Source organism: Pleurodeles waltl, chromosome 7, assembly GCF_031143425.1.
Source record: "Pleurodeles waltl isolate 20211129_DDA chromosome 7, aPleWal1.hap1.20221129, whole genome shotgun sequence".
Lineage (NCBI taxonomy): Eukaryota > Metazoa > Chordata > Amphibia > Caudata > Salamandridae > Pleurodeles > Pleurodeles waltl.
Genome location: NC_090446.1, coordinates 959,718,103 through 959,741,558, shown reverse-complemented (window position 1 = coordinate 959,741,558; position 23,456 = coordinate 959,718,103). Strand labels below are relative to the sequence as shown.

The 23,456-nt window shown below is 46.2% G+C and overlaps 1 protein-coding gene across 2 annotated transcripts in view; it reads left to right on the top strand.

Annotated features, from left to right (window-relative positions):
• The first annotated feature begins 15,514 nt into the window (after window positions 1–15,514).
• CANT1 (calcium activated nucleotidase 1) overlaps window positions 15,515–23,456 on the top strand; it is a 153,203-nt gene continuing 145,261 nt past the window's right edge. Inside the window, exon 1 of one of the 2 annotated variants that reach the window (XM_069199680.1) lies at window positions 15,515–15,749. The gene's annotated coding sequence lies outside the window, so the exon portion shown is untranslated. The remainder of the gene's footprint in view (window positions 15,750–23,456) is intronic. The other variant, XM_069199682.1, reaches the window with a different exon arrangement.

Here is a 23,456-nt window from a genome sequence, read left to right as displayed (position 1 = left end):
GTGGTCCTCTGCAGTGGCCCTGCACCAGCACCAGCTCCAGAGACCTTTTCCTGCTGCTTTTTCTGGGACTGGGAGCCGCCTGAACTTCTCCAGCTGGCACGGTGTGCAATTCGAGGACCTCGACCAACCTGCAAAAGAACAACTTGGTAAACCAACTGTATGATTTTATATCTATTTTTAAAGGTGACCTTCCATTGATTCCTATGGTGTGTAATTACACACAATAAGTCTATTTTTATTAAACTTCAAAAATTCATATCTCAAGAAGTACATCCCCAATTGTGATAGTCTTGGTTTTAAAAATTACATAGAAATCTGAAGTATTTTTTTTTAATTTGTCTCGAGTTATTCTTTTGAGTGTGTGAGTTGCAAGATTAATAATGTGAGTACAACAAATGCTTTGCACCTCTCCAAGATTGGTCTAACTACGCGACCAAACTAACTTAAGAATTAGAGCATTAGGTGATCTTGTTTTTACTCCTGTAAACCAACGTGTGATTTCCTGACCCAACTGCACGGTGGGCCTAGCTATGCACACTACATAGAGGGCCAGCCTCGTACAGGCTAACTCTACTAATCATTTCTCCACCCCTGGAGCAGAATACACCTCTCCCCTTTTACACCACTTATCACCCTCAAAAACAATTCATCTTTTGCCATGTCACCATAATTCAGGGATTAAGTCCTTCTTTCCTTCCCATTATTATACATTTCACCACCTCCAGCAAAACAACATAACGTCTGTGAGGCTTTCTCCCACTCATCACATGAAAATGGTCCACTGTCATTATCTACTGCATCCGCATGCTTGCAATTACACATTACAAGAGATCACTAATCAACATTTTAAAATCAATGTCCCCCACCCTCAATAAACTTCAAGTCATACTAAAACTCTTGCAGTCTTTAGGCAAAACTAGTTGGGCTGAGGCCTTACTTGCCCCTCCCAGCCCCAATTTTTTTAGCAATGGCTTGTGATCTGTCTTCGGTTTGAAATGTTTGTCCCACAGGTAAATACTGAAGTATCTGCACCCCAGCCCGCAGCCAGTGGTTCGATTTCAACAAAATTACGCTCAACTGTGTTGAGGAACCTCGGGGCAAACGCAAACGCCACAGGCTTCTCCATACCACCTCGTGCCCATGGCAGTACTGCTTCCAGCCCATGAGCGTTGTTGTCCACAGTCAAGACACTAGCAGCTTTGACATCAAAAGGAGTTAGCATTTGTAAAAGTTGTGCTCCTAATATTTGTTGTAATCCTTCGAATCTCCTGTATTCTGTCTTCCTGGCATTTTTAATTCCTTTCCCTCGCCTTAACAATACTCTCATAGGTTCCACTTTTGTTGCACAAATCTCCACAGACTTTAAATCAAATTATATTAGCCCAAAAAAGAGGGAAAGTGATCTTTCCTTTGAGGTGACGGCGCTAACATACTAGATTTTACACAAACGTCTGTTTGCCTCACCCCACTTCCTGATATGGTGTACCCAAGTACTCAATCTCTAGTAACAAAAACTGTCATTTTTTTTTTCGGAGAGTAAGACTGGCCTTTTAAAGTTTGAAAGACTTCTTCCAATGCATGATTATGCCCCATCTCTGACAGTCCATAGGTTAAAATATTGTCCTAGAAGAAACAGATGTTATTAGTGTACCCGAGGAGATTTATCATCATGGAGGACTCTCTTGCAACTGAGGCAATCCCAAATGGAAGTCTTGCACTTTAGGTATGTTCCTTCCAGGCTGATAAAAAGAGAGATTTTGATTTGGGATGCACATGAGTTTGGTGGTACGCCGATGCCGAGCTAGAGATGGTAACGTGGGCGGAGATTTCATCTGTGTCATATTACATTGTTTGGATTTGTCATGCAGCATCCAATGTATGTCTTGGGCCTGTGTCAAACTAAGAAAATGTAGCATGGCAAGCCAAGAGGCATGTTCCAAAGAAAGGAGGTTCGCACAGGAGCCTGGAGAGTGGCTCAGTGCGCAACTTGAAATCAACTTTTGAGTTATTGTTTTTCTTATGTTATAATGATACTGTTTAGTAAGAGTAACAAAGTATTTGAAGGTTATATTTCCTCTGAAGCACCTAAGGTATAACATAATTACTGAGATCGTATCAAATAACTGCTAATGAGTTCATCTTTACAGTGGTGTTGGTAGCCTCCGATGTAGACAGGCCTATTAGTCGTCACCAAAATGAAGTAAGGAATTCCCAATCAGAAAGTCTTCAAAGCCTTGAATTTATTGAGTTCATCACAGAGTTGTGGAGCATGCAAGCCCGCCCAACAACAACCTCCCCAGCTTATTAGAACCCCTTGAAACTCATACTGAACACTGATGAGGAAACATTCTTAAGGCTCTGGAATGTGATTCGTGGAAGGACAGGCCACTGAAATTTGAACCAGGAACCCAAAATATCCCTGGATTACACAAAAGCCGCTAAACAGTCAGCCCAAGTGGGTCATAGCAGTGCATAGTGAAAAAAAAAATTGAAGGGGTTAAGTAGAAGCGTTTAATGTTAATAGTGGGTGAACTACTATTTAAGAAATTAAAAAAAAACAGAAAAAAACTGCTGGATGTTACAAGTGTGGCACCCACATGCATTTTGAAGATTTCACGTGATGTCCGGTTACTGGAAGACACTGCAGTAGATGTGATCTGAGGGGTCACTGTCCCAAGACTAGGGAAAGAAAATGTGTAGATACGCAGATAGAGATATTAAGTCTGAGACATAGAAGGGGTGGTCGTGGAGGAGAGGGAACTGTGAGAAAATTAATAAGATTCCTATGGTCAGGGAAAAGGGGTTTCAGCACTTGTTTGACAAGGAAGGGCAAAGGTGGGAAACCAGTAGAGTTCATGGTAGAATCTCCATCATTTTATATGATTATAAAACAGACTGTAGGAGGACATTTTCATGGATCAAGGGTGGACTCGATCAGCTCCAATGTTAATCCTTTAGTATTTGAAGGTGACAGTATAATCTTGGCAGGTTATTTTGCAGCAGATATTCACTGTAAAGGAAGGAAAGCATTAGAAGGTGTGTATGTGGCAAAGAACTGTGTCAGATGTCGGTTTTGTGCAGAGTAATGGAAGCCCACCGGTTATGGCAGGGTGTCCATGTTGTACCTCTGCCCGTATATCATCACTGACACCGCAAGGTGGGTGAGCCAACAAAGTAACAGGGAGAGCTGAGCCAAAGTCAAGCAAAGTATCTGTGCACAAGTCAAACCTTTAAAGTATTTGGCATGTAAATCAAGTAACAGATATTATGTAAAAATATGATAGTGTTATTTTAGGATAATTCACTCAGATTTATCTGAAAACAATTTACTTTTAAGTTAAAACAAATAACTTAAAAGTACAATTATGTAAAGTTACAACTGCAAGCATATAAGTAAAAAGCAACAAAATTAAGAACTACAAAAGCTGAGCATGTGAATAAAATGCATTCAAGCATCAAAACAATTAGTGTTCTAATAAGACATTGAGTTGTTCTGAAAACTGGTTTGTAAGTCTTGAAACAGCTTCTTTATATTTTTCCCATGTGCCAAAACGTTCTCAAGGTGCAGCAGTCTCCATAAGATTATCAAAAATGTGTTGGCCTTCCTGTCCTAAATGACCAAAAAGAAGTGTCATTTTCCTTTTCAAATCAAACTGAGTGGTGTCAATCACAATCCTGTAGTTCTCAAAAGTGTGAAACCACTGTTTTTATGGCATAGGGACTTTCCAGGGTTTTGCAAAAAGTGTGAGATTTGCATCAATTGAGTGCTATTTATTTTTTAAAGGTAATAACTGAGTAGGAACTCAGCACAAGTATAAAATCTGTGTTTAGCTAAAACAAATTAATGTACCATTATTCCTGTCATTACATAGTGTATTTGCAATACATAGGAATGGACCCAGACCAGTGTTAACACTTGTGATTATGCAAACAAAATGACACTGCCGCAACATGCCACAGAGCAAATACTTGTGCTTTAAGTAGAGACAGTACCTTGTTCTCCTTTATATAGAATGTCTACTTAATGGCGTGCCTGTCACAGTTAGTGCAGACAATCCAAATCCCTTCAAGGTGTGCTCATCACCAATATTTTGGAGCAACCTGACTCTTCTTCTTTTTTTTCTTTAAAAACAGAACATTTCCCACTGGTATGCTAATCACCATTCTTATGCTGTGTGCCCATCATCGATTGTGTGAGCAACTTGACTTAATAAGTGTATTAGGTCCATTACTTACTGATAATGGCATTACTCCTAGTCCTACTCCCTCACCTTCCTTCCTCCCTAACCAATGAGGCTCCCTTGCCTCCAATAGACCCTCCCCTCCTCTACATAAAAACACTCCCCGGCCCCATTCTCGTCCTGTACATAACCAAGCCAACCCAGACACTCAGTTCTATAGTACCGGGGCGGAGGGAGTGTGAGAAAAGGTCTCTTCTTGACTTAGGTAGCCCCCACGTTTTGCCTAGTGTATGAGGTAGCCTAGAAATTGTTAGTACCCAGGGTGCCTACACACCAGGTTCCCTGGGTCAGCGCTCTTTCAGTGAACCGTTGTGATGCTTTGGTACAGTTGGAGACACCTTTAGTTGCCACTGTAAGCACCTAGTAAAATGTATTTAGGTACCCTAGGCATGGGGCACTAAGGACAGGCCCCTGAGGGCAGCAGCACTGGTTTTGCCACCCCTCTAGGGCCATGCATCTAGATCCACGCAGTCCTACCACTGTAGGCTAAATACTCTGGGGCAAACCTAAAACATAAACTCAACATGGCACACTGTCTATGTGCCCTGTCCACCATAAACTACATACACTATGGGTAAGACACACCTTTGGCAGGACTTTCAGCCCTAAGGCAGGGTGCACTATACTGTATGTGAGGGCATAGCTGCATGAGCAATATGCCCCCACTGTGTCCTTGCCAAGCCTGGGACATAGTGAGTGAACAGAGCAGCCATTTTAATACATGTGCTGGACACTGGCCAATACGACTTTCACAGCTACATGATGGCCACTCTGAACCCTGGGTTGTTTGGTATCAAACAACTCAGAATAATAAATCAAAACTGGTACCAGTATTGGATTTATTACTAAATGTACCCAGAGGTCACCTTAGAGGTGCCCTGTGCAAAAGCTAACTACCCTGGCATGGTTGCTGACTGGTTCTTTCCAGCCTGCTACTGCCAGATAACAAATCTACAACCTTGAGGTGAGAGATCCTTCTCTCTGGGTTGCAGAACAAAGCCCTTGCTGGGTGGAGGTGCTAACACCCCCTCCCTCAGGAATGTGCCCTGTCCTGGCGGCGAGCTTCAAAGGACTACCGCTTTGAAACTCGATCCCCAGGCCTGCTGCTAGCAGCAGATGGCCGCCCCGTTGCAAACCCCCACTTTTGGCAGGAGCAATAGCGGGAAATTCAAACAAAGGATAGGAGAAGTGGCCCCACCTGGCATGCACCACCCTCAAGGTATTGCCTGCAAGGTTGACCCTCCATTTCATTTTCCTCCATCTTGGATGGAAGGAAAATAGCCAATCAGGTGTAGGGAAGTGACCCCTGCCCACAGGAAGTGGTCACTTAGAGTGTAGCTACCCAAGGTAGACAACCCATTTGCCATTACCAGGTTCCCCCTAAAAAGACCACTAATTACAGTATTTGGAGGGTTTCCCTAGATCAAGAAACCAGATTCAACAGGCAGAAGAAGACCAGCACCAAGAAGAGCCAAGGCACGAGAACTGTGGACCTGCTGCAACAAAGAAAAGGTGCCAAAACCTGCCTGCTACACCCAGGATTCAACAATCGCCGCTGAGGAGCTCCTGGTCAAGAGGACCTTCAGGCTTCACAAATCACCAGAGAACTCCCTCCAGAGTGGAGGTACCACTCTACATCCACAAGGAACCAAAAAGCCAGTGAGATCCACTTCACTGACCGGAAGCTAACTCTGGAACTGGGCACCACAGCCAGACGAAACTTCACACCAAGGACCGCGAGGATAAATCCTGCAAGTGTGCCAAGTTTGGTGGCACTGTGCCCTCTAGCAGCTGAACTGTACCAATACCCTGGGTATTGGTCACCTACCTTTCAGCATCAAGAAGAACAATCCACCTGGGACTGAAAAACGATCAGGAGGAAGACCCTGTCGAGGGACTTCAGAAACAACACAGACCTCCTGTCATAGTGCCCCCGTTGTCCTATAAACAACCCTTGAACCAACCTACCTCCTGCTTCTAAAGGCATCTTGTGCACAGCTCGTGGCTCACTGATTCGCTCTGCACCCAGCGGCCCTGTACCCTGCACTGAAGAACCAGCTGTACCCTACGGTTCCCAACACCTTGCAACCTCAATACTCCAAGGGGACCCCCAGGATTCACCTTTAAACTTACCTGTGCAGTGCTTTCCCAAGTGGTCCCTCGCAGTGGCCCTGCACTAGCTCCAGAGACCTTCTCCCACTGCTCCTGCTGGAATTGGGAGCCTCCCGGACTTATCAAGCGGGCACAGCGAGCCCACCAACAACCTCGACCAACCTGCAAAAGAAGAACTTGGTAAACTCACTGTGTTATTTTATATGTAGTTTTAAATGTTATCCTCTATTGATTCCTATGGTGCGTAATTACGCACAAAAAGACTATTTTTTATCAAACTACAAAAAATCATATCTCAAAAAGTACTTAACCAAACTTGATGATCTTGGTCTTAAAAATTACATACAAATCTGCAGTATTTTTATAAATTGGTCTCGAGTTATTCCTTTGAATGTGTGAGTTGCAAGATTCATGCTGTGAGTACAACAAATGTTTTGCACTTCTCCAAGATTGGCCTAACTGCTCGACCAAGCTACCTTAAAAATTAGGGCATTAGGTGATCTAGTTTTTACCTCCGTAAACAAATGTGTGGTTGCCTGGACCCCCTGCACAGGGTGCCTAGCTTTGCACACCACATAGAGGGACAGCCTCCTACAGGGAGGAAACAGGAAGGAAGGCAAGGGAGTTTGACTAGGAGTAATGCCATTATCGGAAATTATTGGACGCATTACCTCCCATCCCTCCCTCACCTTCCTTCCTAACCAAGGAGACATAGCAAGCAAAACAGAAACGGACAACTGAGTTGGCAACACCCAACCCAAAAACAAAGCGTCCAAAAACACAAACAGAAGTACCCCTAGACCCTATAGAGGACAAAATCTGTGCCCCAAAACCAAAACCAGGTGGTCCTGTCACGTAGACTCTCATTATTCTAATGAGACTACGGGATTTTGAGCTGCAAGATCGCCCGCGGTGTGGGGAGACTAAGTCAGATCCACTGCAGGTGACACCTGTCACTCAAATCCGGGTTTTGCTCCGGCCAACTAGCAGTGCCTCATCCTTACCCAAGGGCAGGGATGACTGGGCAGCCGAGCACATGACATAATTGGTTTCTCAGGGAAGCTGTGGTCACTCAGGTCTCATCCGTTTTTCTCGGTTACCTTAGTCTCATATATAAAATGACGAACAGAGGCAGTATATGTTTCAATAGTGATTTTAATAAAACAACTGCATCTTAGATAGCAAAGCATGAGCTGCAATTACGAGAACGACACAGCATGACAGTATTAATATTGTGACGAAGGGAGTGAAGCATAAAAATAACGCTATCATATTGTCACTACGGTCAGTAGACTAACTCCTACCTAGGCTATGATAGAGCACAGCGTGCCCTTCAGGTTCCTCTGGGAAGACATCGTCCCCCATACCTGAGCAAAGGCCTGTGGTCTGCGTTAGCATCTGTAGTGAAGCATTCGGCAATCAGCATACAGTCGTGGCTCTCTGGCTGGAATCTCCCTCTAACGTGTAAGGGACAGGGAAGTATTTTATAATAAAACAGCTGATGTTCTGAGAAAATGTCCCTACGTAAGGATGTGTGTTTTCTACAAATGTTGGAGACTAAACTTATACCACGTTCACCAGCAATGTACCGTGCTGTAGCCTTGGAAGAAGACCAGAGTGAGCAAGAATGTCTTGTTTGAGAACAGAGTGCTGGCCTAGGCGAAAACAGTTAGATAAACCAAAAATAAAACAAAACTGTAAAAGTGGCTATTGTAACAATAATAAAATAAGCTGATTAAAATATATCTAAGTTAGAGTGCACAGCAGCCTAGTCTAGTGTGTTAAAAAACATGCATGGAACTATAGCTAACATGGCTACACAACAGTCCCACAAAGAAAACTGAAAAGGAACAAATAAAATAAGAAGGGGTAGCCCAAATCGCAGCCCAACAAAGCCCCAACACTGAGAACCCCTTCAAGGTAGCCACTGTAGCAGCAACAAGAAAACAAGGAGGCAAAAGCCACAAGCATCCAAACAATCTGAACAAGGGGCCCAAATGGAATACTAGGCAAGGCCACCAACTACAAATGCCAACCAGGAAAAGAACGCACCCCCCCAGGAAGCAAAAGCAACAACCATCGGAAAAACCCAGGCAGCAGCCCAACCACAGCACACAGCATGCACCAAGAGCCATGAAACGCCGGAAACACCATCCAGGAAACCCGCCAATTAAAGACTAATGGACACACGGAAGACACAACCTGCAAGAACTGCAAAAAACAGAAAAACACCGAACCCAGACATGTCTGCCCCACACCAGAAAGGCACGAACAACCGGAAAGGGGGAAAACTGTGCAATAGACTCAGAGGCCAACGACAAGGCAACCTGCCCAGAGTCCAAGTCTGAGGAAAACGTCCACGGGAATAAAAGAGAGGTAAAGCAGCACTCCAAGGAAAAGCAAACAGGACAAATACCAGAACACCCCACCTCAGAAAAACACACGGAACAAGCCGGGGTGCAGGAAGAAAACCCAGAGGGAGGAAAAGCACAGACAGCCACCACTCACCGAAAACTGGAGACAAAACTGAGTCTAGAACTCAGATGAAAAAGCCCCAAGCAAACACGTCCTTGGACTAAGACCAGGGACCCCCAAGCCAGAGGACAAAAGAGTCCAGCACCCGACAGACCAATCGAACCAGCACCACTGAACCTGGCAGGCCAGACAGCCTAGGGCCAGCAGAACAGTCAGAAACCCCACCAGGGCGAAGACCTCTGAGAGGCAAGAAGAGTCCAGAACACCAGGACCAGCTCGGATACGAGCCAGCTCCCATCCGGAGAAAATGGCGTCTGACGATACCAATACCGAACCTAGAGGAGAAAGAGAAATTCAGGATACTAAACATGATGCCACCAGCCCTTCCAACTGAACCCCAGGAACCAGTGCAAACATCCGGAAAGAACCAGAAGAGCAAGAGCCCCTGGCCACCACAGGGAGAGAATCCCAAAACCAAAATATGCCTGTGAAAAACCCTGCCCAAGGCACCAGAAACACAGTTGACGCTAAAAACCCCGCACTAACAACCACTCCAGTGAGGCCGACCACGTGACCCGAAGAACACCAAGTCCAGGGACAGGAGTAAAAGACAACAACGCCATAGGGCAGCGAAAATACCGGGCCATAGCCGGACCCACCACATCAACACCACAGGAAGCCCCAACAGGAACTCTGTAGGGGAGTGCACCCACAGACCCCCAGAAGATCCAGGGCGAAGACACAAGACCAAAGGGACCAAAACTAGGAATGATCGCCTCCATCTCTTGGTGCAAACTAGAGAACCTGCAGAGGGGAAGAGCCTTGAAGGGGCAGAGAGGCACACCAAGACTCATGGATGCAAAGGAGAACCTGGGCGCAGCTAAAGAAAATGAACAGACCACATCCAGGAACAGACCAAAATCAACAACCACAGGACAAAACGCCCCAGACAAGTACTGAAGCAGAAACACAACGGAAGAGGCCCCGACCCCAAGAGACAACAGGCAGGTCGCAGAGGGACAAAAAGACCCTGAAGGCAATTCAAAGGACCAACCAGTCTCCCACAGCCGCTGGTACCTGCGGCCAAAGGAAACCAGCAGAAGGGAAAACTTTCAAAGTCCAAAACGAAACCAAGGACCACAACAACCAGGATCCATTCAACCGACAAACGCAGAGGAGGGGCATGGATGCAGCCCTTCCAGAAAAGCCCCGAAAACAGGGCAGGGAACCAACCGCAAAACAGCACCCGACCCTCAATGGAACAGGCTGCAAGGCAGCTGCACCCCAGGGCCTGCCAACCATCCAGACCGGTGCATTCCCTGCATTAGTCAGGGCCCCTGGGAAGAACGCATAAAATCTAACGGAATGGCGGCTATCAACCCTGCCTGCCATAGCAGAGCAGCGAAAAATTCAGAACACTCCGCACTGACCTGAACAGGCACAGACTGCACATCGAAGACCTGTAGAAAGGAACGAGGCAAAGCTGAAATGAAGCGACCAGGTGACAAAGCCAGTGACTCAGCAGGACATACCAGAAAACCAGAAGCCACTAGAAAACCACAGCAGCAGACAGCCCCGTCAAGTGTATGCACTCCTTGGTAGAACGATGCATGTTCGGTCAACCACCCAAAACACCTCTCCGGAGAGGGGCATGCAAAAGAACTGAGACCTGAAACAGAGAAAAACCAAATAGAACCAGTGACACAACATGCTAGGTAGGCCCGAGCAATGTGCAGCAAAGGCTAAAAGGAAGAGAAAGGATACCCAAAATGTTACGATATCCACATGGCTCCCTCGTGAACACAGATTGAACAGGCGTGTATGAGAGAGCCAACCATAGATGTGGAAAGGTGACACACAATCACAAGGAAAGCATGAAAACGTCCCACCAATAATCCACAACCATGGCAGCAAGGAGTAAAAAAAGCACTGCCCTCTAGAACAAAGGCCGCCAAATCAGGCAGGTAAAAAAAAAAAGAGAGGTACACAAAACAGAATAACAGCCAGCCAAACCCTCAGAACCAGAACCCCATCGGAACCGGAAGGAGGGTAGAAACCCCAGAGGGAGGAACACATGGGGGAAAAAAGAAAACAAGGGTCCGACCAAAACCTAGGCCGAAGAAACACATACAACCCCCAGTAGGTCCGAAGCAACAGTCCATGACCTGCCACAACAACCCCGACATAAGGGGTGCATGCCTCCAACACACAGAGGGACACGAGCCATGCAGAGGCGAAGTGGAACACCGTCCGAACTTAAGCGGGCGACCCGACGAGCCACCGAAAAGCAGGGAACTGAACCCAGACACACGGATACAGGAACCCCCCAAACAGCAGCAGAAGGGACGAGACCTCAAACACGAGGACACAGGTGATTCCTCCCATTGCCCCCACCTCTCCCCTCCGCTTGGCCCCATCCGAATGCCAAAAAACTGACCAGGCATTGGAAAGGAATGAAACTGCTAATTACCACCAGCCAGGCCAAGAAGTCAGTGGCATAGGTGCCGCTCGTCGGACGTGGTGAGCTAAAAATATTGCTAAAGGTGAGAATGGTCTACAGACCCACCTGGAGTAGAACCCTGAATTCTGAGCATGAGAGCATGTGACAATGACCATTGGGCCACAGGTGACTCCATGACAACCCCCGCGGGAACTAAAGGAGACCCAGGCCGAGCAAGAAGAAGGGCCAAACACAGGAGCCCACCGCAGAAAAAGAAAAAAGGGCCAAACCGGTTCCTACCATCCAAAACACCTCCAAACCGCGAGGAGCATCACAAAGACGCCACCCCGGAAGTGCAGCCCCAGCCACAGCAGGACCGCCGGACTCCGTTATGACATCTGCAGGCCCTGCTCCATCCGCAGCCACGCAGAAGAACAGGAACAGCAGCCAAGCTGGGAAACTGCCACCCAAAGCTATGCTCTCGGCGGGGATCTCAACAACGAAGCCCCCACACCACGCCGTGAAGGGAGAGAGAGGTAAGTCAATCGGGAGACAAAAAAAACAGAATGAGAAGGGGGCGAGTGTTTTTATTAAGAGGAAGGAGGGATCTATTGGAGGCAAGGGAGCCTCATTGGTTAGGAAGGAAGGAAGGCGAGGGAGGGACAGGAGGTAATGCTTGTTGTGTGGCCCAGCGTTGCAATCCAAAGTGGTTGCACCTTTAGTCACACCAGGGTGTCAGAAACATAATGATGCAACATAAGGAGCCATCCAGCCCCTCCCTTCTTCATTAAAAGAATGCTGAGATGTCACAGAGACAAGAAGTCCTAACGCGTGAGGGGGAGAGCAGTGTACGCGATGGAATTTTTTAAGACCTCCCAACGTTTACAAGTATTAAAATTCATGTGAACCGGGTCTTCTTCTCAACATTTCCATGTAAAATCCAATTTTCAATGCTTGTACCAGCCTCATACTACAGCGTACTTGCGTATCAAATCTAGCTGCATTCTCCTTATATTTTCCCATTACAATACTCCTCTCTCTCAGTGAGTCAGGGAGCTTGTACAGTGTTCTCCTTCTTTACCAAGATGATATATTAGGATAAGTCACTCAGATGCACTAATGCGTTGTCAAGACTTTATTGTCTCAAGATAAGAGCGACAACCCCACGATTGGGCTGCTCGCATCACCAATATTCTCCCAACTGAAGCCACTCCCAGAACACTAACGATGCAAGCAAAGAACACAATGCACGCATTGAAAGAATACATTCTGGCCCTCATTCTAAGTCTGGCGGGCGGCGGAGGCCGCCCGCCAGACTTCCCCCCTCCAAAATACCGCTCCGCGGTCCAGAGACCGCGGAGGGTATTCCAAGTTTTCCCCTGGGCTGGCGGGCGGTCGCCAAAAGGCCGCCCGCCAGCCCAGGGGAAAACAACCTTCCCACGATGAAGCCGGCTCGTAATCGAGCCGGCGGAGTGGGAAGGTGCGACGGGTGCTACTGCACCCGTCGCGTATTTCACTGTCTGCTATGCAGACAGTGAAATACTAGCGGGCCCCTCTTACGGGGGCCCCTGCAGTGCCCATGCCATTGGCATGGGCACTGCAGGGGCCCCCAGGGGCCCCGCGACACCCCCTACCGCCATCCTGTTCCTGGCGGGCGAACCGCCAGGAACAGGATGGCGGTAGGGGGTGTCAGAATCCCCAAGGCGGCGCAGCATGCTGCGCCGCCTTGGAGGATTCATTTGGGCAGCGGGAAACTGGCGGGAGACCGCCAGTTGTCCCGGTCCGACCGCGGCGTTACCGCCGCGGTCGGAATGCCCAAGGGAGCACCGCCGGCCTGTTGGCGGTGCTCCCGCCCCCGTTGACCCTGCCGGTTCTGTACCGCCAGGGTCATAATGAGGCCCTCTGTGTTTTGTGCGATGACAACTGCAGAATACAACTGTAAATAGCATAAATAACAATACCAATATAACAGATAGTCGGTCCAAATTCAAAAAGGTGTGTTTCTTTAACATGTGAAAGCGATATACCTCATTACATCAGATTAATCAAAAATTATATTTTTTAAACATAAACCTAAAAACATTCATGATTCTTGACATGAAGACAATGCCACTAGTGAACCAAGATGCACGTTGTTAGCCATGTGTTCCATAGGCTTACATTCTTATTATACATGCAGCAACATCAAACATGAGAGGTTTTCTTGCACTACACATTCTGAACTCATGTATTTGTTTGTGCTCTTATGTGTTAATTTAGGGAAAGGAGGCTCAGTGAAACAAAACATTTGCCTAGGATCACAAAAGTTGGTCAAGCAGAGAAGCCAGAATCAAGCCCAGATTTTCTGCTTTCCTGTTGTACAATTTAGCCACAGATAGATATATCTTTCTCTCGCCTTTTTCACATCAAAGGTCACTGCTATGTCTTTAATTCTTCGTGCATGGGGTGAGAGTGTGGATGGCAGACAGAAGCACATGAAAGCTCAGCTCAATTTGAGATTGAGGATCCAAGAGGACCCCACATGAGCAGGCTCCTTGTAAGTTTCTTCCTTTGTAATGAATGAAGCAAGCAACTGTCAGTATGTATCTACCCCACTGTGTGCCTTTTGTAATGATCGCAACTAGCAACTGGTGTTCTCTTGTAAAGAAACCTTTCTTAGTGTAACGCACTCTGGCTCACTTGGGTAAAGTCGAAGGCTAATAAAAATGTATAACTAAAAACATTTCATTGCCTTACTCACCTCTACCATACAAGCCAACAGACCTTAGGCGGGAGACCCCCGATTTGTGAAGCCAAAAAAGGATTTTAGTTGTCTGCCATGCAAAATTGTCAAATTATGATTTTAGTTGTCTGCCACGCAAAATTGTCAGTGCTTTAATATAAGAGAATAATTGCCAATGCTTTAATATAAGTCAATATCAAAATACTTTTCCATTGATTTTGTTCAAAATCTCCCAGTTTTAAAATCGTGTTGGCATGTATGCCTCATCTACTGATGCCTTGTAGGATTTTATTGATTATTGCTGACCTGATATTCTCTCATCCAGGCTACAGTGGAGACACCATCACCAGCTTCAAAGAACACTCACAAGACTGGTCAAGCGCCAACAAACAGAGCTCTCTCTGTCTCGCTAGAGTCCAGAGTCGGTCTGTCCCAACCAGTGGTCGAAGTGGGCGGGATCGGAGGGGCATGATGTGCCCCTACTTTTTTAATTTATGAAAAAACGTTCCTCTACTTCTTATTAAAAGACAACCATTCCGGGATGGTAAACTCTGATCGTGCAGATGCTCCAGCTTAAGTTTCATTCAGGGAGTCTCCTGTGCTGTGAGACTGAGGGAGGGGCAGGCAGCTTTTCAATAAACAGGACTTCTTGCCAGGGTGCCTCCTCGCCTAAAGAAATGTAAATTTGCACAACTGGTTAATCTGCAAGTGTAAAGGTGGCTTGGGAGCAGGTACTGGATTAATTGACTGTATCACATGAAGCTTTGTGATGACAAAGATTTATTCTTTTCGTCTGGTAGTGCAAGAGTGATACCAGCTGTGTAGTATGTGCTTTTCTGGGCAGTTGAATAAAATTAAATCAGTACCTGCAGTCTGGGTATTACTAAAAACCTGTGTATTGGAAGCACTGTTTTATCTGAAACCTTTTTTGCACATTTAAGGCCATGTACCAACGCATTTTCCCATAGACACAGAATGGGTAAAACCCTTTGATACATCTGGCCCTTAGTAGCAGTCTGTTTTATACTTCGTGTCTTGCAAATTTAATATAATGATGACTTACATTTTCTCAGTGCTTCCTGTCACAAGCTGGGTTCTGGTAGCACTAACAACACACAAGCCACAATTCTCCATTCCACCAACCAAGATTTTGTTCTGTGGCTTTCTAGTTACATACAGACCTCTCTGTGCATTAACTAATAGAGGTTTCATAATAAACAATAGTGTATTTACCACTGATTTCCTTAGCTTTTTTATTTTTTTTCTAATCCGTGAGTTGTTATTGATGTAGCTACCTTAAGGAGGCTATTTTGTTTTTGTTATAGCCACACATTTGACCTCGCCCCCACACTCATTGACCCCGGCCCCATTGCATGCAGAATCACAGTTCCCATTACTCAACAGGCAAGACATGAAAATACTCGGAGCACTTAACCTTTAGAACCGGCTCTCAGACGGCTGGGCCATATGTTTTCCGGGACAGCAGCTGGGTCTCTTCCGGTGCATTGTTTCTTCCGGTGCCGCTGCGGTAGCGGCTTCTAGGAGGATGGGTGGGACTTCTCTTTGGGGGTGGGTTATTTTGTAATAGCCTTTCGTAGGGTTGACAGGAGTGCAATTCAAAAGTCTTTCGTAAAGCTCCCTTAATCTGTCCGTTTACAACCAGCGCTATGATGATCCCATCGCGTGTTAAAGTTGGTTGGTTAGAGTCGGAGAATAAGTAGACGAAATCGGATGTTTGAGTTCTGTTGGAGGACGGGAGGTAAGGTCCAGTACTCTTAGTCAAATTGTTTGTCGGGGTAATGTGGTTTCTTTGAGAGGTCACAGACTATTCAACGTATTATTTTGGCGTTTGCAGTCAATACCGTTACCATTATGTTTAACCTCATTTACGATATGTGTAAATTATGGAAGAAGTTGACACCTAGTTACAATTGTTTCTGTGTTTTCTTTTGTAGTAGAAATGCTTTTTTCGCTCTTCCTCTATCTAATCGTGCATTTTAACGGATTAGTCAATTTTTCCCAGCAACGAACGCCATAAGGATTATAACAAAATACGCCTAGGGTAGAACATCGCATCCTGGTTGGCAGATTCGTGTATAAATCGAGCTATATGGTACTGTAGCCTTGTTTTTTTGTAGTGGAAATAAAAACAGGGCTAACCTGAATGATGACAAACAACCTCCGCACGTTTCACGTCAAACTGTTAAATCTAGGGTGACCACCTGGGATTGAGGCAAATTCTGGACAGGACTGTAAAAAATTCAGGACAAAGGGTCAAAATTCAGGGCAAAAATTCAAGAACTAACGTCACTTTTACAGACACACGCAAGAGAGGCCATGCCTCACTATTTTGTCAGTGCATTTATTTACTCTTTTTTAACATAGCACTTTTTATTCACTGTGGTCTTTTTGTGATTGCCTCCTGGTATGCTACATTCAGGTGTCACATTATGTCCTTGTTCAGTAGTAAATTAATGCCCTTCAGTACTGTGGAAAGCCCATCCGCCCCTACCCAAATCTACCCGATCTTTCTTGAAGAGAAAGTAACAGCAACATTTTGATTATGTTTCTGAACATTTTAAAACCCCTTGCAAACAGTATGGGAAACATTAAGGTAAATAACCTTATGCTAATTTAAACAAATTAAACAAAAACATCTGGCTTACCCCAACCGCCCATGGACTTTAAACCTACATTTTTTTTAAAGAGGCTGGGCAGATGGTGTGGACGACAGTCTCACACCTAATGACAGGATGTGATGTACCCATAATTTGTCTGTAGTCTCACTGCACTAGAGTGTATGTCTGGGACTCTACATTTATCTCAGAAATGGGAGCCTGGACTACCAATCAAAGATAATAAAAGAGGAGGATGAAATTGAGATCAAATGGGAGATCCTCAGCAAGTAATTCAAAGCGTTGTTGATAAAAACTGGATAAATAAAGAAGAGAAGAACAAGGTGGGACAATTCCTAAAATCAGACAAGGTGGGTCCACCAAGACTATTCTAAGGTATTGGGTACCTGGGGAGTTGTCTCTGCACACAGGAGCGAAACAGAAGAGGCACTGTCAAGTGGTCGAACAAGCAACACCCATCCACCTTGGCAAACTCTTCTGGTGCAATGGTTCGCTGTTAGTGCTTGTGAAGGGTGAGCAGGGGGCAGACCCCTTGCAAGGTTGTGCAAGGCAATTGCCTGCTTTGTCCATGTCTTTAAATGGTTTTGAAATTGAGCAAAAGCCAAACTAGAGATCTGGGTTATCCTTAAGTGTCAAGTACATATAGAATCTTCTAAATATTTGGGATGTAAATTTTACAAACACAATGTACAAATTTTAAAATGTAATTAGTGTTTCTTAAACATATGGCACTGTTTTCCCCTTTATATACAATTCAATCTCAGATTGAACTAGGAACCAGTTACCTTTTGATATCTAGTGATTAAGATCTACCATTCTTACACTAATTTCCAGGATGAAAATCTCGGCAGAGCGAATGGTCCCTTCAAGCCTAGTTTGCTTTTTGGTCTTCTCTTCTGCTTTCTTTAGTGGGCCGTGTGGCACTAGCGAAGATGGTGTGTGTAGGAGGCTGGACTGGCTTGTAGTGAGTACCAAGGGGTACTTGCACCTTGCACCAGGCCCAGTTATCCCTTATTAGTGTATAGGGTGTCTAGCAGCTTAGGCTGATAGATAATGGTAGCTTAGCAAAGCAGCTCAGGCTGAACTAGGAGACGTGTGAAGCTACTACAGTACCACTTAGTGTCATATGCACAATATCATAAGAAAACACAATACACAGTTATACTAAAAATAAAGGTACTTTATTTTTATGACAATATGCCAAAGTATCTTAGAGTGTACCCTCAGTGAGAGGATAGGAAATATACACAAGATATATATACACAATAGCAAAAATATGCAGTATAGTCTTAGAAAACAGTGCAAACAATGTATAGTTACAATAGGATGCAATGGGGAAACATAGGGATAGGGGCAACACAAACCATATACTCCAGAAGTGGAATGCGAACCACGAATGGACCCCAAACCTATGTGACCTTGTAGAGGGTCGCTGGGACTATTAGAAAATAGTGAGAGTTAGAAAAATAACCCTCCCCAAGACCCTGAAAAGTGAGTGCAAAGTGCACTAAAGTTCCCCTAAGGACAAAATAGTCGTGTTAGAGGGAAAATGCAAGGAAAACACAAATCAGCAATGCAACAACGATGGATTCCTGACTGAGGGTACCTGTGGAACAAGGGGACCAAGTCCAAAAGTCACAAGCAGCTCGGAGATGGGCAGATGCCCAAGAAATGCCAGCGGTTGGTGCAAAGAAGCTCTTACTAGGCTGAAGAACTGTGAATACTGCAGGAACGACAAGGGCTAGAGACTTCCCCTTTGGAGGATAGATCCGCCACGCCTTGGAGAGTCGTGCAGAAGTGTTTTCCCGCCGGATGGACGCCAACAAGCCTTGCTACACGCAAATCGTGCGTTTGGCGTTTTTGGACGCTGCTGGGGCCCAGGAGGGACCAGGAGGTCGCAAATTGGACCTGCCGAGAGAGGAGACGTCGAGCAAGACAAGGAGCCCTCACTGAAGCAGGTAGCACCCGGAGAAGTGCCAGAAACAGGCACTACGAGGATGCGTGAAACGGTGCTCGCCGAAGTTGCACAAAGGAGTCCCACGTCGCCGGAGACCAACTTAGAAAGTCGTGCAATGCAGGTTAGAGTGCCGTGGACCCAGGCTTGGCTGTGCACGAAGGATTTCCGCCGGAAGTGCACAGGGGCCGGAGTAGCTTGCAAAGTCGCGGTTCCCAGCAATGCAGCCCAGCGAGGTGAGGCAAGGACTTACCTCCACCAAACTTGGGCTGAAGAGTCACTGGACTGTGGGGGTCACTTGGACAGTGTCGCTGGATTCGAGGGACCTCGCTCGTCGTGCTGAGAGGAGACCCAAGGGACCGGTAATGCAGCTTTTTGGTGCCTGCGGTTGCAGGGGGAAGATTCCGTCGACCCACGGGAGATTTCTTCGGAGCTTCTGGTGCAGAGAGGAGGCAGACTACCCCCACAGCATGCACAAGCAGGAAAACAGTCGAGAAGGCGGCAGGATCAGCGTTACAGAGTTGCAGTAGTCGTCTTTGCTACTATGTTGCAGGTTTGCAGGCTTCCAGCGCGGTCAACGGTCGATTCCTTATCAGAAGGTGAAGAGGGAGATGCAGAGGAACTCGGCTGAGCTCATGCATTCGTTATCTAAAGTTTCCCCAGAGACAGAGACCCTAAATAGCCAGAAAAGAGGGTTTGGCTACCTAGGAGAGAGGAAAGGCTACTAACACCTGAAGGAGCCTATCACAAGGAGTCTCTGACGTCACCTGGTGGCACTGGCCACTCAGAGCAGTCCAGTGTGCCAGCAGCACCTCTGTTTCCAAGATGGCAGAGGTCTGGAGCACACTGGAGGAGCTCTGGACACCTCCCAGGGGAGGTGCAGGTCAGGGGAGTTGTCACTCCCCTTTCCTTTGTCCAGTTTCGCGCCAGAGCAGGGGCTAAGGGGTCCCTGAACCGGTGTAGACTGGCTTATGCAGAATTGGGCACATCTGTGCCCAACAAAGCATTTCCAGAGGCTGGGGGAGGCTACTCCTCCCCTGCCTTCACACCATTTTCCAAAGGGAGAGGGTGTCACACCCTCTCTCAGAGGAAGTTCTTTGTTCTGCCATCCTGGGCCAGGCCTGGCTGGACCCCAGGAGGGCAGCTGCCTGTCTGAGGGGTTGGCAGCAGCAGCAGCTGCAGTGAAACCCCAGGAAGGGCAGTCTGGCAGTACCAGGGTCTGTGCTACAGACCACTGGGATCATGGAATTGTACCAACAATGCCAGGATGGCATAGAGGGGGCAATTCCATGATCATAGACATGTTACATGGCCATATTCGGAGTTACCATGGTGAAGCTACATATAGGTAGTGACCTATATGTAGTGCACGCGTGTAATGGTGTCCCCGCACTCACAAAGTTCAGTGAATTGGCTCTGAACAATGTGGGGGCACCTTGGCTAGTGCCAGGGTGCCCTCACACTAAGTAACTTTGCACCTAACCTTTACCAGGTAAAGGTTAGACATATAGGTGACTTATAAGTTACTTAAGTGCAGTGTAAAATGGCTGTGAAATAACGTGGACGTTATTTCACTCGGGCTGCAGTGGCAGGCCTGTGTAAGAATTGTCAGAGCTCCCTATGGGTGGCAAAAGAAATGCTGCAGCCCATAGGGATCTCCTGGAACCCCAATACCCTGGGTACCTCAGTACCATATACTAGGGAATTATAAGGGTGTTCCAGTAAGCCAATGTAAATTGGTAAAAATGGTCACTAGCCTGTTAGTGACAATTTAAAAGTAATGAGAGAGCATAACCACTGAGGTTCTGGTTAGCAGAGCCTCAGTGAGACAGTTAGGCACCACACAGGGAACACATACATGCACACCTATGAGCACTGGGGTCCTGTGTGACAGGGTCCCAGTGACACATACATATAGGCCACAACCTTATGAGCACTGGGGTCCTGACTAGCAGGATCCCAGTGACACATAACAAACATACTGAAAACAGTGTTTTCACTATGAGCACTGAGGCCTGGCTATCAGGATCCCAGTGAGACAGTGAAAACAGTGACAAACACCCTGACATACACTCACAAACAGGCCAAAAGTGGGGGTAACAAGGCTAGAAAGAGGCTACCTTCTCACAGTGTGCTACCCCAATGATAGTATTATTTTGCAATCCTTCCCCTGCTCGTCCTTCATTCTTTCTTCAGACAGGCCACACATCTGATTTGGTTGTTGCAGTGCCATCGGGTAGCTCTTTCCACTCTAAAGTTACCTGTTACTGCGGGTGGATTAGGTCTTCTGGGCTTAGAATGCTATTATTCAGCTGCACAGGTCCAATGGGTGGATCGCTGCCCACCTCCCTGCATTAGATGGGGTTTACCAGTAAATACTTTTAAGGAAGGCTTAATACACTGCTCATTGTTTCCTACTGACCATTCCATGGATCACCATCTGGGGTTATCATGCACAGCTTTCTCTTGCCCTGCCAGAACCTGTAAACTCACTGACACAAAGAAACCCCATGCTCCTGCACTACCTTTGCTAAGCCTTCCCCCCCGCACACTGCACTGGTCGCCACTATACTCTACACCACTCTGCTCTGTACTAGTGCATTCTGCACCAATACACTCTATTCTACTGCACTCTATGCCACTCTACCCTGCCCAATGCCACTCTATGCAACTGCACTCTACACCAGTGCACTCTAAACAACTGCACTGTGTGCCACTGCCCTTTACTCTGAACCACTGTACTCTATGCCACTGTTCTCTGTACCACTCTACACCACTGCACTGACACTCTACTCTGCAGCTCTGCACTCTACACCACTCTACTCTATGCCACTGAACTCTAGGCACTATACTCTACTCTGCACCACTCTACAATACTCCTCTGTGCACCACTCTACACCACTGCACTCTATGCCACATGAGTCTACTCTGCACTCTGACACTGCACCACTCTGCATTGCTGCAGTCTCTGCTACTCCACTGCACTCTATGTAACTCTACCCCATGCCACTCTATGCCACTGCACTCTGCGCCAATGCACTCTAAACAACTGCACTGTACTCCACTGCCCTCTACGCTGTACCACTGTACTCTACGCCACTGCTCTCTGTGCCACTCTACATCACTGCACTGACACTCTACTCCACAGCGTTGCACTATCCACCACTGTACTATACACCAATCTGCTATGTACTACTGCATTCTATGCCACTGCATTCTATGCCACTCTACTCTGCATCACTCCACTCTACAGCACTATACTCTACTCTGCATCACTCTACACTACGCCACTGCACTCCCGGCAACGCAAGTCTACTCTGCAATCTATGCCACTGTACCACTCTACACTACTGCTCTCTCTGCCACTCTATTGTTTGTCACTCTACTCCACTGCACTCTATGCCACTCTACTCTGTCCCACGCCACTCCATGCCACTGCACTCTAAACCACTGCACTCTACGCTAACGCACTCTAAACAACTGCACTGTACCCCACTGCACTGTACTTTGCACCACTGGGCTCTACGCCACTGCTCCTATGCTACTCTACTCCACTCCACACCACTATGCCACTAACTTTAAACCATGCTGAACAGCAGGTACTCTGGTGTATAACATGGCTAATGGCTAAAACACATTAGCAAAGACAATAACTCTTTCGTAGGTGAGACCTGTTGGCTTTGCCAATTTTTGTTAGTACTATGAGGTACAGAGGTCGCTGAAAGAACTGTGAAAAATACAATTACATCATAATAAAAGGTGCTACAAAATGCGCAAATACATTTCGGTTAAATAAAAAAAAGCGCTTCTCAAATACAGATTTGAATAATATACAGTTTATACCTAGTACTAAAAAATGTTATAACACTTCATTAAAACCACACACTCCACAGCTCACCTTGGAACACCATTACAATACCTCTCTAAAAGAAATATCTTTGCCACCAGAAAACTTCAAGTGACTCCTTTTAGCAAAGTCAATGCAGGTTTTCAAGCCCCTTTGCATTTGCAGATTTACCAGTTGCCCACATTTGCATGTCTTTAGGTAAGGAGACCCCCTGGCAAGAAGGCCTTTTCTTATCTGTCTGCCCCTCCCTCCCTCAGAGCACACGAGACTCCCTGCCTTTGAAAGCTGCTGGGGAAACGCACTACCTTCCCTTGTCCATTTGGTGAAAGGCTAAAATTACGGACAAATGCTGTCCGTTAAGCCTTTCATCACGGACAACGGACGGCAGGGCGAAATTACGGACAGTCCGTGAAATTTACGGACGGGTGGTCACCCTAGTTAAATCCGTGTACTACCATCACCGTTGTTAATACAGCTACATATGTTCCACGTTAAACCAAGTTCAGGTTTTATTATTGCTATTTAGGTTACACCTACATTGTAGAAAACTATCCTCGATGAAGAAAATAATATTTGAGGAATAATTCCGCAACCTTGTGCAGCCAACATCAAAAAGATTATGCAAAACATTTGTAAAACAGTCCACTTAACATATAGTAAAATAAAATGTAACCTAATTTCTGTGTTAAACCTACACTGACATGATAATAAAAGGTGAGCCCCATATGCAAGCAACCATTGTAAAGAATGGTGCTGTGGGTGTATGATCTCCTAATAATAGGCTAAGATGACAAGTAACAGGGCAGTAACATCTACTACCCTCAGAGGTCGACGCAAATCTTTTGACTCAGACAGGAGTAATGAGATAATCAAGTCAAACAATGACAATTCATAGCCATAAGCAATCAAAATATGCAGTGGGAAGTCAATAATGTATACACCGTGAATCACCACACCAATTTAGTAAAGTTTAAACATTTATTGCCCTTATATTAACAATGTATAGGTCACGTAAATGATGCGCAAAAC